At 39.9% G+C, this 15,095-nt stretch overlaps 1 long non-coding RNA gene across 1 annotated transcript; it reads left to right on the top strand.

Moving 5' to 3' along the window:
• The first annotated feature begins 11,458 nt into the window (after positions 1-11,458).
• Positions 11,459-14,660, top strand: LOC127330001 (uncharacterized). The gene is made up of 4 exons (XR_007869084.2): positions 11,459-11,703; positions 11,793-11,875; positions 13,266-13,325; positions 14,428-14,660. It is a non-coding gene; the product is annotated as an uncharacterized lncRNA (long non-coding RNA).
• The last annotated feature ends 435 nt before the right edge of the window (positions 14,661-15,095 follow it).

The following is a 15,095-nucleotide window of genomic DNA, read 5'->3' as shown; positions in this document are numbered from 1 at the left end:
TTGCTTTATTTTATTTACTACTTTGTTTGCTGCACTAAATCAAAATACAAAAAAAAATTAGTTGCTAGTTTTACTTTATTTGCTATCTTGTTTGCTATATCGAAAACACAAAAAAATTAGTTACTTGCATTTACTTTACTTATTTCAACATGTTTTCTTTTAATTTTACCGTAAAAGACATGCCAGTAGGACGCGGGTCTATAATTGGGAGAAATAATATAGAAGAATTTTTCAATCATGTTAGTACCGTTGAAGATTTTGAAGATAGACACTTGGTAGAACTTGCTCCTACTTATGAAATTGCTGCTGCTGCTTTAGTTCGCATGTTGGAAACTAAATTTGTTAATCTCAATCCTATAATCCAACACATGTTTCTTACACTCGGTGATATGGAAGAAGGGGAAAAGAAAGATTTTGTTTTAGAAACCCTTCTTAGAGAATTTGGTGGTATAGCAAGAGAGGCTAGAAAGGTCTTTATTAAATATAAGATGCTTGGTTCTTATACCAATTTTGTTAGTATCCTTGAAAAGATGGACATGGAGAGAATAAAGTACACTAATAATATTAATTATGGTGGGGAGATCAAAGCACCAATACCATGTAAGCTCCTAGCGATGAATGACGCACTAGAAAATAACTATGCTTGGCTTGTTCCTGAAAATTTGTTTGATGAGAGTAGCAAGCCCAAGACTAATGAAAATGGAGCTGCTAAAACTTATGTATCCAACATACTATGCATGGTTGAGAACTCCACACCCCGCTGTAGATGCACCATCTTTTGATAATACTTGATGCACACTTTCTGCGCCTAGCTGAAAGGCGTTAAAGAAAAGCGCTTATGGGAGACAACCCATGTTTTTACTATAGTACCTTTGTTTTTATTTTGTGTCTTGGAAGTTGTTTACTACTGTAGCAACCTCTCCTTATCTTAGTTTAGTGTTTTGTTGTGCCAAGTAAAGTCGTTGATAGTAAGGTTCATACTAGATTTGGATTACTGCGCAGAAACAGATTTCTTTGCTGTCACGAATCTGGGCAAAATTCTCTGTAGGTAACTCAGAAAATTATGCCAATTTACGTGAGTGATCCTCAGATATGTACACAACTTTAATTCAATTTGAGCATTTTCATTTGAGCAAGTCTGGTGCCTCAATTAAATTCGTCTTTACGAACTGTTCTGTTTTGACAGATTCTGCCTTTTATTTCGCATTGCCTGTTTTGATATGCTCGATGGATATTTCGATTCCATTGACTTTCAGTAGCTTTGTGCAATGTCCAGAAGTGTTAAGAATGATTATGTCACCTCTGAACATGTATATTTTGATTGTGCACTAACCCTCTAATGAGTTGTTTTGAGTTTGGTGTGGAGGAAGTTTTCAAGGATCAAGAGAGGGAGATGATACAACATGATCAAGGAGAGTGAAAGCTCTAAGCTTGGGGATGCCCCGGTGACTCACCCCTGCATATATCAAGAAGACTCAAGCGTATAAGCTTGGGGATGCCCAAGGCATCCCCTTCTTCATCGACAACATTATCAGGTTCCTCCCCTGAAACTATATTTTTATTCCATCACATCTTATGTGCTTTGCTTGGAGCGTCGGTTTGTTTTTGTTTTTGTTTTGTTTGAATAAAATGGATCCTAGCATTCATTGTGTGGGAGAGAGACACGCTCCGCTGTTGCATATGGACAAGTATGTCCTTAGGCTTTACTCATAGTATTCATGGCGAAGTTTCTTCATCGTTAAATTGTTATATGGTTGGAATTGGAAAATGCTACATGTAGTAAATTGCTAAAATGTCTTGGATAATGTGATACTTTGCAATTGTTGTGCTCATGTTTAAGCTCTTGCATCATATGCTTTGCACCTATTAATGAAGAAATACATAGAGCATGCTAAAATTTGGTTTGCATATTTGGTCTCTCTAAGGTCTAGATAATTTCTAGTATTGAGTTTGAACAACAAGGAAGACAGTGTAGAGTCTTATAATGTTTACAATATGTCTTTTATGTGAGTTTTGCTGCACCGGTTCATCCTTGTGTTTGTTTCAAATAAGCCTTGCTAGCCTAAAACCTTGTATCGAGAGGGAATACTTCTCATGCATCCAAAATACTTGAGCCAACCACTATGCCATTTGTGTCCACCATACCTACCTACTACACGGTATTTCTCCGCCATTCCAAAGTAAATTGCTTGAGTGCTACCTTTAAATTTCTATCATCTACCTTTACAATATATAGCTCATGGGACAAATAGCTTAAAAACTATTGTGGTATTGAATATGTACTTATGCACTTTATCTCTTATTAAGTTGCTTGTTGTGCGATAACCATGTTCCTGGGGACGCCATCAACTACTCCTTGTTGAATATCATGTGAGTTGCTATGCATGTTCATCTTGTCTGAAGTAAGGGAGATTTACCACCTAATGGTTAGAGCATGAATGTTGTTAGAGAAGAACATTGGGCCGCTAACTAAAGCCATGATCCATGGTGGAAGTTTCAGTTTTGGACATATATCCTCAATCTCATATGAGAAAATTAATTGTTGCTACATGCTTATGCATAAAAGAGGAGTCCATTATCTGTTGTCTATGTTGTCCCGGTATGGATGTCTAAGTTGAGAATAATCAATAGCGAGAAATCCAATGCGAGCTTTCTCCTTAGACCTTTGTACAGGCGGCATAGAGGTACCCCTTTGTGACACTTGGTTAAAACATGTGCATTGCGATAATCCCGGTAATCCAAGCTAATTAGGACAAGGTGCGGGCACTATTAGTATACTATGCATGAGGCTTGCAACTTGTAAGATATAATTTACATAACACATATGCTTTATTACTACCGTTGACAAAATTATTTCTTGTTTTCAAAATCAAAGCTCTAGCACAAATATAGCAATCGATGCTTTCCTCTTTGAAGGACCATTCTTTTACTTTTATTGTTGAGTCAGTTCACCTATCTCTCTCCACCTCAAGAAGCAAACACTTGTGTGAACTGTGCATTGATTCCTACATACTTGCATATTGCACTTATTATACTACTTTACATTGACAATATCCATGAGATATACATGTTATAAGTCGAAAGCAACCGCTGAAACTTAATCTTCCTTTGTGTTGCTTCAATACCTTTACTTTGAATTATTGCTTTATGAGTTAACTCTTATGCAAGACTTATTGATGCTTGTCTTGAAGTACTATTCATGAAAAGTCTTTGCTATATGATTCAATTGTTTACTCATGTCATTTACATTGTTTTGATCGCTGCATTCATTACATATGCTTACAATAGTATGATCAAGGTTATGATGGCATGTCACTCCAGAAATTATCTTTTTTTTATCGTTTACCTGCTCGGGACGAGCATGAACTAAGCTTGGGGATGCTGATACGTCTCCGACGTATCGATAATTTCTTATGTTAGATGCTACATTATTGATGATATCTACATGTTTTATGCATACTTTATGTCATATTTATGCATTTTCTGGAACTAACCTATTAACAAGATGCCGAAGAGCCAGTTGCTGTTTTCTGCTGTTTTTGGTTTCAGAAATCCTAGTAACGAAATATTCTCGGAATTGGACGAAATCAACACCCAGGGGCCTATTTTGCCACGAAGCTTCCAGAAGACCGGAGAGTCAACGAAGTGGGGCCACGAGGTGGCCAGGGGGTAGGGCGGCGTGGCCCCACCCTTGGCCGCGCCGACTTGTCTCCTGGGCCCCTCGTGACGCCCCCTGACCTACCCTTCCGCCTACAAATAGCCTTCGTCGCGAAACCCCCAGTACCGAGAGCCACGATACGGAAAACCTTCCAGAGACGCCGCCGCCGCCAATCCCATCTCGGGGGATTCAGGAGATCGCCTCCGGCACCCTGCCGGAGAGGGGAATCATCTCCCGGAGGACTCTACACCGCCATGGTCGCCTCCGGAGTGATGTGTGAGTAGTCTACCCCTGGACTATGGGTCCATAGCAGTAGCTAGATGGTTGTCTTCTCCCCATTGTGCTTAATTGTCGGGTCTTGTGAGCCGCCGAACATGATCAAGATCATCTATCTGTAATTCTATATGTTGTGTTTGTTGGGATCCGATGAATAGAGAATACCATGTTATGTTGATTATCAATTTATATCTATGTGTTGTTTATGATCTTGCATGCTCTCCATTACTAGTAGATGCTCTGGCCAAGTTGATGCTTGTAACTCCAAGAGGGAGTATTTATGCTCGATAGTGGGTTCATGTCTCCGTGAATCTGGGGGAGTGACAGAAACCTCTAAGGTTACGGATGTGCTGTTGCCACTAGGGATAAAACATTGATGCTATGTCCGAGGATGTAGTTATTGATTACATTACGCGCAATACTTAATGCAATTGTCTGGTGTTAGCAACTTAATACTGGAAGGGGTTCGGATGATAACCTGAAGGTGGACTCTTTAGGCATAGATGCATGATGGATAGCGGTCTATGTACTTTGTCGTAATGCCCAATTAAATCTCACTATACTCATCATAATATGTATGTGCATGGTCATGCCCTCTCTATTTGTCAATTGCCCAACTGTAATTTGTTCACCCAACATGTTGTTTATCTTATGGGAGAGACACCTCTAGTGAACTGTGGACCCCGGTCCAATTCTCTATACTGAAATACAATCTACTGCAATACTGTTCTATTGTTTTCTGCAAACAATCATCTTCCACACTATACATCTAATCCTTTGTTACAGCAAGCCGGTGAGATTGACAACCTCGCTGTTTCGTTGGGGCAAAGTACTTGGTTTGTGTTGTGCAGGTTCCACGTTGGCGCCGGAATCCCTAGTGTTGCGCCGCACTACATGTCGCCGCAATCAACCTTCAACGTGCTTCTTGGCTCCTACTGGTTCGATAAACCTTGGTTTCATACTGAGGGAAAACTTGCCGCTGTACGCATCACACCTTCCTCTTGGGGTTCCCAACGGACGCGTGTTGTACGCGTATCAAGCTCTTTTTCTGGCCCAACGTGGAACTGCACAACACAATTAAGATACTTTGCCCCAACTTAACAGTGAGGTTGTCAATCTCACCGGCTTGCTGTAAACAAAGGATTAGATGTATAGTATGGAAGATGATGTTTGCGAAGAACAGTAAGAACAAGTATTGCAGTAGATTGTATTCGATGTAAAAGAATGGACCGGGGTCCACAGTTCACTAGTGGTGTCTCTCCAATAAGAAATAGCATGTTGGGTGAACAAATTACAGTTGGGCAATTGACAAATAAATATGGCATGACAATGCACATACATATTATGATGAGTAGTGTGAAATTCAATTGGGCATTACGACAAAGTACATAGACCGCTATCCAGCATGCATCTATGCCTAAAAAGTCCACCTTTGGGTTAGCATCCGCACCCCTTCCAGTATTAAGTTGCAAACAACAGATAATTGCATTAAGTATGGTGCGTAATGTAATCAACACAAATATCCTTAGACAAAGCATTGATTATCCCTAGTGGCAACAGCACATCCACAACCTTAGAACTTTTTGTCACTGTCCCAGATTTAATGGAGGCATGAACCCACTATCGAGCATAAATACTCCCTCTTGGAGTTACAAGTATCAACTTGGCCAGAGCCTCTTCTAGTAACGGAGAGCATGCAAGATCATAAACAACACATAGATGATAGATTTATAATCAACATAACATAGTATTCCATATTCATCGGATCCCAACAAACGCAACATGTAGCATTACAAATAGATGATCTTGATCATGATAGGCAGCTCACAAGATCTAACAATGATAGCACAATGAGGAGAAGACAACCATCTAGCTACTGCTATGGACCCATTGTCCAGGGGTGAACTACTCACACATCACTTCGGAGGCGATCATGGCGATGAAGAGTCCTCCGGGAGATGATTCCCCTCTCCGGCAGCGTGCCGGAGGCGATCTCCTGAATCCCCCGAGATGGGATTGGCGGCGGCGGCGTCTCTGGAAGGTTTTCCGTATCGTGGCTCTCGGTACTGGGGTTTTCTCGACGAAGGCTTTAAGTAGGCGGAAGGGCAGAGTCGGAGGGCTGACGAGGGGGCCACACGCTAGGGCGGCGCGGGCCCCCCTTGGGCCGCGTGGCCCTAGTGTGGCGGCGCCTTGTCGCCCCACTTCGTATCTCCTTCGGTCTTCTGGAAGCTTCGTGGAAAAATAAGACCCTGGGCGTTGATTTCGTCCAATTCCGAGAATATTTCCTTTGTAGGATTTCTGAAACCAAAAACAGCAGAAAACAACAACTGGCTGTTCGGCATCTTGTCAATAGGTTAGTGCCGGAAAATGCATAAATATGACATAAAGTATGTATAAAAAATGTTAGTATCATCAATAAAGTAGCATGGAACATAAGAAATTATTGATACGTTTGAGACGTATCAGTGAACACAAGATTAGGTTTTGCTAGTACTTAGCAATATTGATGGTTCACATATATTTTAATTATGGCTAGGTTTTAAGATAAATGGTAATGAGGATGGATTGGATCATGATTTTATGTGATGAATTATTCCTAAGGGTTTAAGAAGATGATTAAATAAACTCTATAATTACTAATCTTGCTTAGCAACTTCTAGCTTGAACTACTTAGGGTAGATCCTATGTTCATCATAGTGAATTCACTTGCTAAGGTGATGGTTCAAACTTCAACATATTACTACATTTGGTGAACTAATCTAAGTACTTGGAAGTCAAATAGAATTGGATATTGGTTTCATTCTACTCACTTATATATCATTTAGGGTTTAGTATGACAGGATGGGTTTATACTTGTGATCCATGGTACACAAGTTGGGACATAATATTTTATGTGGATTGGATCCTATGTGAAAGAGTTTAGGGTTTTTAATAAGCTTCACTAAATTGAAGTATAAACAGGCATGAGGTATGTCATGGTTCTACTTATGATCTAAAGTAATCCATGGATTGGATTTCAAATGTGGTCTAGGGTTTTAGTAGTGATCACCAATGTGATACACAACTTAGGAATAGGATATGAGCAAAAAGCTAGGGTTATGCTAAATTGGCTAGGGTTACTCCTCCTCACTTAGTTGGAATTCTTGTATCAAGACAATGCCAGTGTTATCTCTAAGGTTTGGATAAATAAGGTTTAGGTTTAATGCCCCTACTCCTCCATACAAGTCATGAGGATTGGTTTGGGGTTAACTACTAGTTGATATACTTATTATTTTATGTGATAGATGAGATATGTTAATCATATGTGTTTAACTTATCATCTATATCTACAAGGTTTAATCATGCATTAGACAAGATCCACTCATTCCTCACTAATCCCTCTTTAATATTCTTCTCATCACACTCATCCTAGATTCTTAGGGTTTATAATTAATACCAAGTTTTGATGATTATGGAATTGGTTTCCTAAGGTATTGCTATTGGAATAGGGTTCTCACCTCCAAGATTAAATGTTGTCTTGAACAACTAGGATTAGTACTACTCTAGTATTCTTGTATGGGCATGGCTATGATTAGTATTATAACTTCTCTCACTTCTCAATGTATTGGAATATCCTAAGGTCCTACTTAAGAGATGATGATATGATCCTCTAAATATATGGTTTTCCTAGGAATTCTACCTTGGTATTTTCGGTAGCTTGTTCTTCATGAAATCTGATAAACATGCATCTTGTGGTATGCCTCCACCTCCTAGCTTCTTCATCTTGATCCTAGCTAATTCACATGGAAGGTCTCAAGTGTTTGGTTTCATTGTAGCATGGTACAAGATGACTAAATGGATGGAGGGTGTGGCTCTATTTATAGGCTTGGGCAAGCTCTAGTATCATGATACATAGGTGGTGACTCTTGTGTTGGTTTGATGAGTAAGGTGCTTGGTTGTCATGCCCTCATCCATAGCAATCCTTTGAGCATGAGGTGGCATAGCTTGGAAAGAAAGTCATGTAGATATTTTCATCCCATGTGGCATAGAGATTATCCTCTCATATGATTTATTTTAGATAGCCAAGTGGCATTTGTTACTAAATATTTTGTGGATGGTTTTATTATTGTTGATGAGTCACTATATGTTGACTGCCAAAACCCACCGGCGGGCAGCGGCTTGTCAACACTGTAGAGCCGGGAAGAGCCTAGAGCTGCGGCTGGCTGAGACCCCTCCGAGCGACGGCCCGCAATGCTCTTCTGGTCACACGCGGCGATGCGAAGTGCAAGGGCGTGCCACCTGACCTATACCTGGTCAGGAAGGTGATGGGGATGCCTCGCTTAGTTTCCTGCATGGCATACACGTAAACATTAAATACGAGCCTCGATCGGCTCTCAGGTTATCCTGTGAATCGGCTCAAAGAGCCGATCCACCCATGATTCGTACGGGGTGCACGAATATATGGTGATCCTGCTTGATCAAGATAAAGCTAATGAGATCTACGACGATTTAGGGTTTTCACCGCATAATCGGATCATCCTACTCCAGGTTGGGCCTCGCGGCCACGCACGGTGATCGTAAGCCGATCCTAAACAAGGCCTAAAAACCAACATGAAGTTGATCCTCGGAACATCCTGTTTAGGACTTGCGAACGCCACCCTACGTGCCGCTGGATCCTCCCCCCCTTTGTAAGGCCTAACTATTGCAGATATTAAACTAATCCTTGCAGAACAAGGAGCAATCGTAACGGATCAGATCTACTAAATAACGATCAAGCGGGGTGCCGCCCCCACACCTGAGACAGATGTGAGGGCGGCTAGACATGCAAGGGTTGCACTACGTAAGCATGTTATACGAAGAGCTATGCTAACCCTAACACATCTATGATAACTACGTTGCTCGCCATCAAAGACGCTTCAGTACGAGCAACGCATGAACAACGTGGAGCTTGTGCTGCCTAGATCGCAAGATGCGATCTAGGCAGCATGTCGCTTACCTGGTAGAAACCCTCGAGACGAGGGAGTTGGCGATGCGCCGAGATTGGTTTGTTTTGGGTTGAACGTGAGTTGTTGTTTATTCCATAAACCCTAGATACATATTTATAGTCCAAGGGACTTTCTAATTCAGGCGTGCACCTAACCGTGCACGGGTAAAACTCTAACTCCTAACTTAAGATACGATCTAATAAATTACAGATACATGGGCAATCTAGCCCAACTTTGCATATAAGGCCGATCTTCGTATTCTCTCCATATATAACCTTCAAGCTTATCTTGATCGTGGCCCACCTCCGACTTGGTCAAATTCTGGTGATAACACTATATCATATTTGATTGGATTTATATTATAATATTGCTCAAAAGGTCAAGGTTGAGGGTTATTTCTCAATTTTGGATAGTTAGTGTTTGAATTCACCAAGGCATGATCATATGAGTTTCAAAATACTCATAGTTAGTTTTATTCAAATAGTTTGAACTATAATTCGTAATGTAAATGGATTTAGTTTTATGATATGCCATGTATTTAATAAGTTATGATTTAAATAAGAATGTGTGGCTTGTATGGAATTTAGACCCTGTGGTTTACCTTATTTATAAGTGAATTAAATTACACACAAAGGTAGTTGCTAACTTGTAAGTGTTGTGTAATAGTTCTAGTTCCTTTTGATCCAACCTATGGATCAAATTATGTCTACCCAAAATAAGGTTTTAGCAAAGATCACAGTGAAGTTTATAGCGTTTGACTTGATGATCTACTTCAATTCCAGCAAGTCAAGTGAAACTTTAGTTACCGTGGTAAGTTTTATTTGAAAGCGCGAAAATTCCCCAAATTTTTTATGCATGAATGCAATGCACACTTTGGTGTTCTCTCATTTTGTAGCCTCTAAACCTGGGATATTACACTTATCCCCTCATCACTAAGGAAGTTACTGAGTGTGTAGTTCTTGAACTTGGAGCCGTTGTCACTTCTTATTGCCAATATAGTGAGGTTGTGTTGACGTTGCACCTCGGTGGCAAAGTCGATGAAGATTTGTTGATCAAGTCTCATCCTTCTTATTGAGAAAGAAAACCCATGTATATCTTGAATAATCATCAACAATAACCAAGCAATATATGTTTCTTCGCACCAAGACTTGCATGAGTAGTGGGGCCAAAAATGTCAACATGAAGGAGCTCCAATATTCTCTTGGAAGAGATGATGGTCTTGCTTGGATGCGGAGAATCATGCATTTTACCTTCAACACAAGCCCTACAAACATGAGCTATGGCAAAACAAACATTGTCTTTTAGTCCCACAATATGGTTTCCCTTGTGGAGACTATGCAAAGTCCTCATGTTGACATGGGCCAAGCGGCGATGCCACAACCAACCTACGTCCGCCTTTCCAAATAAGCACATCACATTTGTAGTGGTTTCCCCCGAAAAATCCACCACATACAAGTTGTTTTCGACATACCCAACGAAAGCGACTTTTAGAGTCTTGCTCCACAAGAGAACCACAATATCAACATCAATGAAGACGGCAAAACCCATCTTGCCTAGGGCATGAATGGACAATAAATTGTAACCAAGAGTCTTGACAAACAACATCCACAAGAGTAATGTTGTGTGCAACCACAATCTTGTCAAGACCCAATACCTCGGATTTGGAGTTGTCGACGAAGGTAATGGCCCACATGTCCAAGTTAGGCTTCAACTCCGTAACCAGGTCCTTACCGCCGGTCATATGACTTGTGCATCCACTATCAAGCACCCATTTGACCCTCCGGCGGCATAGTCCTACATGAGATCAAGTCTTTGTTTTAGGTCCCCATTTCGCAATGGGTCCTCTTTTGTTAGTAACAAGGGTCTTAGGAACCCAAATAGACCAAGCAATATGATGTCACATCCTGAAATTTTCCAAATTTCGGAATGTAAAATAAAAACGAATTTAATGCTTGATTGTTTGAACTTGATTGAAATTTCACAAAGAGTTAAAAGAACTTTTTGAGATTTATTTAAAAGCCTTTCCCAAGATAAGTTTTCACAAAGATCTGTTTTCAAAGTATTTCCAAACCAAACCTATTTCTATTGCATGGTTTTGAAAATCATATAAGATTTTATTTTGAGACAAAAGGCCCAAACCTTATTTTGAAATATCAATGCTCAAGTAGTCATATAGACCAAAATGTGTAAATTCATTTTTTTTGTATATTTATAGGTCGTGAAATAGGTTCCTGAGTTTCCTAAATGACTAATTGATTTTTGTTTTACAAATTCGTTTGGTCCAATATGAACTTATAAAACCTTTCTAAAAGAAGGAAAAATACAAAAAAAAATATAAAAGAAAAAAATGGGAAGTGAGAGAATAAGCCATACCTGCATGTGAAGTGACCACTTCCACGCACGCACCCATGATGCACCAGGTCTGGCTGGACCGTATCAGCCATCTCCCTTCTCGTTTCTTTTTCTTCTTCTATTTTTCCTATTCCCGATAGCTGGCCCACATGTTACATGTTATGAGCAACACCAGGGAAGAATTCATTCACGATCTTGAAATGGCGCCGCGATTTTTCTGGTGCAAATAACTCACCCGCGTGCGCGTCTCCCCGCCTTCCCCGTCTAGGTGCGCTGTACCTGGGAAGATAAACTCCCGATCAATTTAATCCCCTTGCACATCAGGCCATCATTCTTCAACCTCCACGCCACGACCCGGGCACTGATCCCTCCCAAACCTCCCAAGCCGAGCGCTGCTGTTTCCACTCACCGGAGATCCGACGACCGCGGACGTTTCAAGGACGAGTTCGACCGGTACAGGAGACACCCGCCTCCTTTTTGCGCTCCTTCTCTCCTGCAATTTTTGCATCGCCTAAGACCTCCTTTTGATTTTCTTTGCACAGCTAGGATCTCGTCCTGGATCACACATCGTCCACCACTTCATCAACTCCAGAAGCGCCAGAACGATGACAAGATCAGCGCACGGGTGAGCTACTGCTGTTGTGTTTTGCCTAACCACAAGATTAGATCCAGTAGTTGAACTTAACTGAAACCATGCAAAACATCCCTTTTGTCTGTAACCCATCGATCGGACATCGGACACATATAGTGCTAGCTAGTTCACCCAAGAAAACTTTGAAATTTCATAACAATAAATCTGGAGCTCCGGTTTAGATGATTTCTCTGTTGTTAAGTTCGTAATTATACACTCTATAATTTTCGTATAGAAAGTTTTTCGATCCGAGAAACTTTCTCGCAGAACTTTTCGGACACCACTAGAATTCTAACCGCTTCGGTATAATTTTGTAAAATTCATATCTTAAGTTCTACAAGTCGGATTTCGACAAACTTTATACCGTTGTAATCAGCAAATCGCATAGATCATTCTAGACTTTTTGCGTGGTAGTTTTGCCCACTATATTTTTGCGGTACCTCTTTGATCCGCAACATCGTCTATAAAATAAATCCTACAAACTTTTTCCGAGAGATTCTTTTGGCGATAAGCCTGTAATGGAATTCTCTACAACTTCCGTGTAGAAAGTTCTTCCATCCGGAAAACTTCTTCTAATAACTTTTCGCGAAAAGTGTAGTCTATAACTGGTTTCAACATAGTTCCTTTAGCCAAATGATCCTTATGATCATACCCATCTCTCAGAATCAGTTATAATTCTTTATCATGTTCACGGATAATGCATAGCCTACCTCTAGTTGTCTAGTTCATATTATTCAAATAATAATTGAGTTATTTGAGTAATTGGTAACAAATCTCATCTATAGATTTTTCCAATTGTTATGTTGATTCACTCTACTACATACACATGTTTCTAAACCCTTGATATTCATTAACATCTTTGACGCAGCCACCATCGTATCCTAAATATCATTCATACATATTCAACCTTATACCCACTTAATCTTATTACCTTATATTGAACTATTTAATTTACAAATGAGTTAATTGAGTAATTCAATATATCACAAATCCAAACCCAAGCCAATGTGTAACTCATACTATCTTAGTAAGTGTTGTCACACTCTACTTAATAGTATTTTGAGTTGTGCCATTTGAGACTCATGTGATTTTATCACATGGATTATTCATAATTAGCCATTCTTGTGTAGCAAACAACTCTTGACCATAGTTCCTTGTCAACATTTTCCTTCTAAGCATTTGGCTTAGATAATATTTATTTCTTCCTAAGTATTTGACTTAGTCATTCCATCTCCCAAAGCCATATCTTGCAAGCCATGCCTCATGCCATGTCTTCTTTATCCGATGACTAAAATAAAATGAATAATAACTTGTTGTTTTCCTTGATTGATTTTGTTGTTGTATGAATGGTGTGTTTATGTTGTGCTATTTTTTTATCTTATAGTTGGTGCGAAGAGCGATGTGTTTTGTTGAGAGAAGTGAACGATCTTCAATTACCAAAAAGGCAAGTGACATTTAAATCCTACTTATTTTTTATTATGCATTAGTGTTTTCGAAACTAGAATGCATGGTAGAGTTTTGTTTTCAAAAGTTATGCTATGCACATCAATCCTAGTAGTGTGTAGCCACCCTTGAACCATTGCTAGTATTCTTAGTATGCTTCGCAATAACAAAATGCCACTGCTGTTTTGATATTTCTCGATTATGAGTATTGAGGATTAAAATTAACAACCTTAATGAATTACCTGTGTGGATTGGTTGATTGGTGGGCGGCTGCTCAGGCTCACGCGCCCTCGGGACTAAAGTGATGAATCCCTGAGAGTTCGTATGTTGTAGAGTGGTCGTTTTTGACAGCACACCTGGTTTTCACCAGGGGATCGTGTGGGGGTTTACTACCTGTAAGGTTTTAAGCTTATAAGTTCCACTTGTGGTTGGCCACCCAGGATTAAAGAGATTACTATGTCTTCCATGTTTTAGTTAGCTTCCAGTGCAACCACAATACAATATGGGCTCTATCTTGGCTAAGTACTTAGTGGGAAAGCTTGCCTGGGTAACGCCAGAGGGTGGAATTTTGGGCACGGGCGGATCCGGTAGGTGGAGGGGCTACTAAGGAAAAACTTCGTAATAACCTCGTCCTGGCCTTAATGAAGATGAAGAATTTTGGCAAAAAGGCTTGGTTGTGAATTGTGGGTAAAGAGCGCAACCTCTCGAGAGTTAAACCTAAGATTTTAGCCGTGTCCCCGGTTACGGATAATTTGAGCTCCTAGGCAAGGAATGTACGGAAGAATCTCATCACCTTTTCTGAATGTATTTAAAATTGTGTATCAACCTTTTAAAACTCATGGGAGATGTAACCATGTGATTATTCTAAAACCCATGGAGGATTTAACCATGGTGTGATTTCATAATGTCATTCAAGGATTTCAAAACGTTTTGTTTTAAACAAAATATAGGATAAAATTGGCTTTATGCAAATTAGCCTAAGACTCCACTAGCCAAATATCATGTAGATAGTCATGCCTAAATACTGCCACCAAATAAGTGTCATTTTCCAGTACATCATTGTACTGACCTCCATTCGTGGGGCTGCATATTCAAACGTGCAGGATTTTCTGAGGAGAAGTACTTGATAGGATCTCGAGTCTACATTCCAACATGACTGCCTATGGCACATGAAGATGATGAAGGCTCATTGATGATTTACATTTCCACTGTGTTTGTTTACAGAGCTAGTCCATGTGACTATGCAATTTGTAAGGTTTTACTTTACCCTCTGGATCAAAGATGTAGTAATTTGATACTATTGCAATGATTACTATATTTTGTAATGTGTGTGCTATCAGTGATCCCGGGAATAGCTATCTTGCCTTTATTAAAAGGTAGGATGCTACATATAACCATCATATGGACCAACATATTTAGCATATACATCTCCATAGTAATCACGGAATATCACATAATGAGGGTTATACTTTCCCGCAAAATTATTATGGTTGGTATTGTCCCTAGTGACATCATCACCACCCACAACATTTTTCTCCTTTGCTTGTGCGGGCTTGGCCTTCTTGTTCTTACTTGTGTTCGGCTTATATCCAATCCCATCCTTCCCATTGTTTGATCTTTGATTGCTCAAAAGATCATCCAAAATTTTCTCACCTTGGGGAGGAAAGGACTTCGCAAACTTGGCCTTCAACCTAGTGTTCTCCTTAATAACATTCACATGATCACTAGGAGAAGTAGAAGAACTAGTCGTATCATTTTTAGTTAATTTAAT

The sequence above is a fragment of the Lolium perenne genome, chromosome 4 (genome assembly GCF_019359855.2).
Source record: "Lolium perenne isolate Kyuss_39 chromosome 4, Kyuss_2.0, whole genome shotgun sequence".
In the NCBI taxonomy this organism is placed as follows: domain Eukaryota; kingdom Viridiplantae; phylum Streptophyta; class Magnoliopsida; order Poales; family Poaceae; genus Lolium; species Lolium perenne.
Note: the sequence above shows the minus strand (reverse complement) of the source record. Positions and strands in the feature narration are given on the sequence as shown.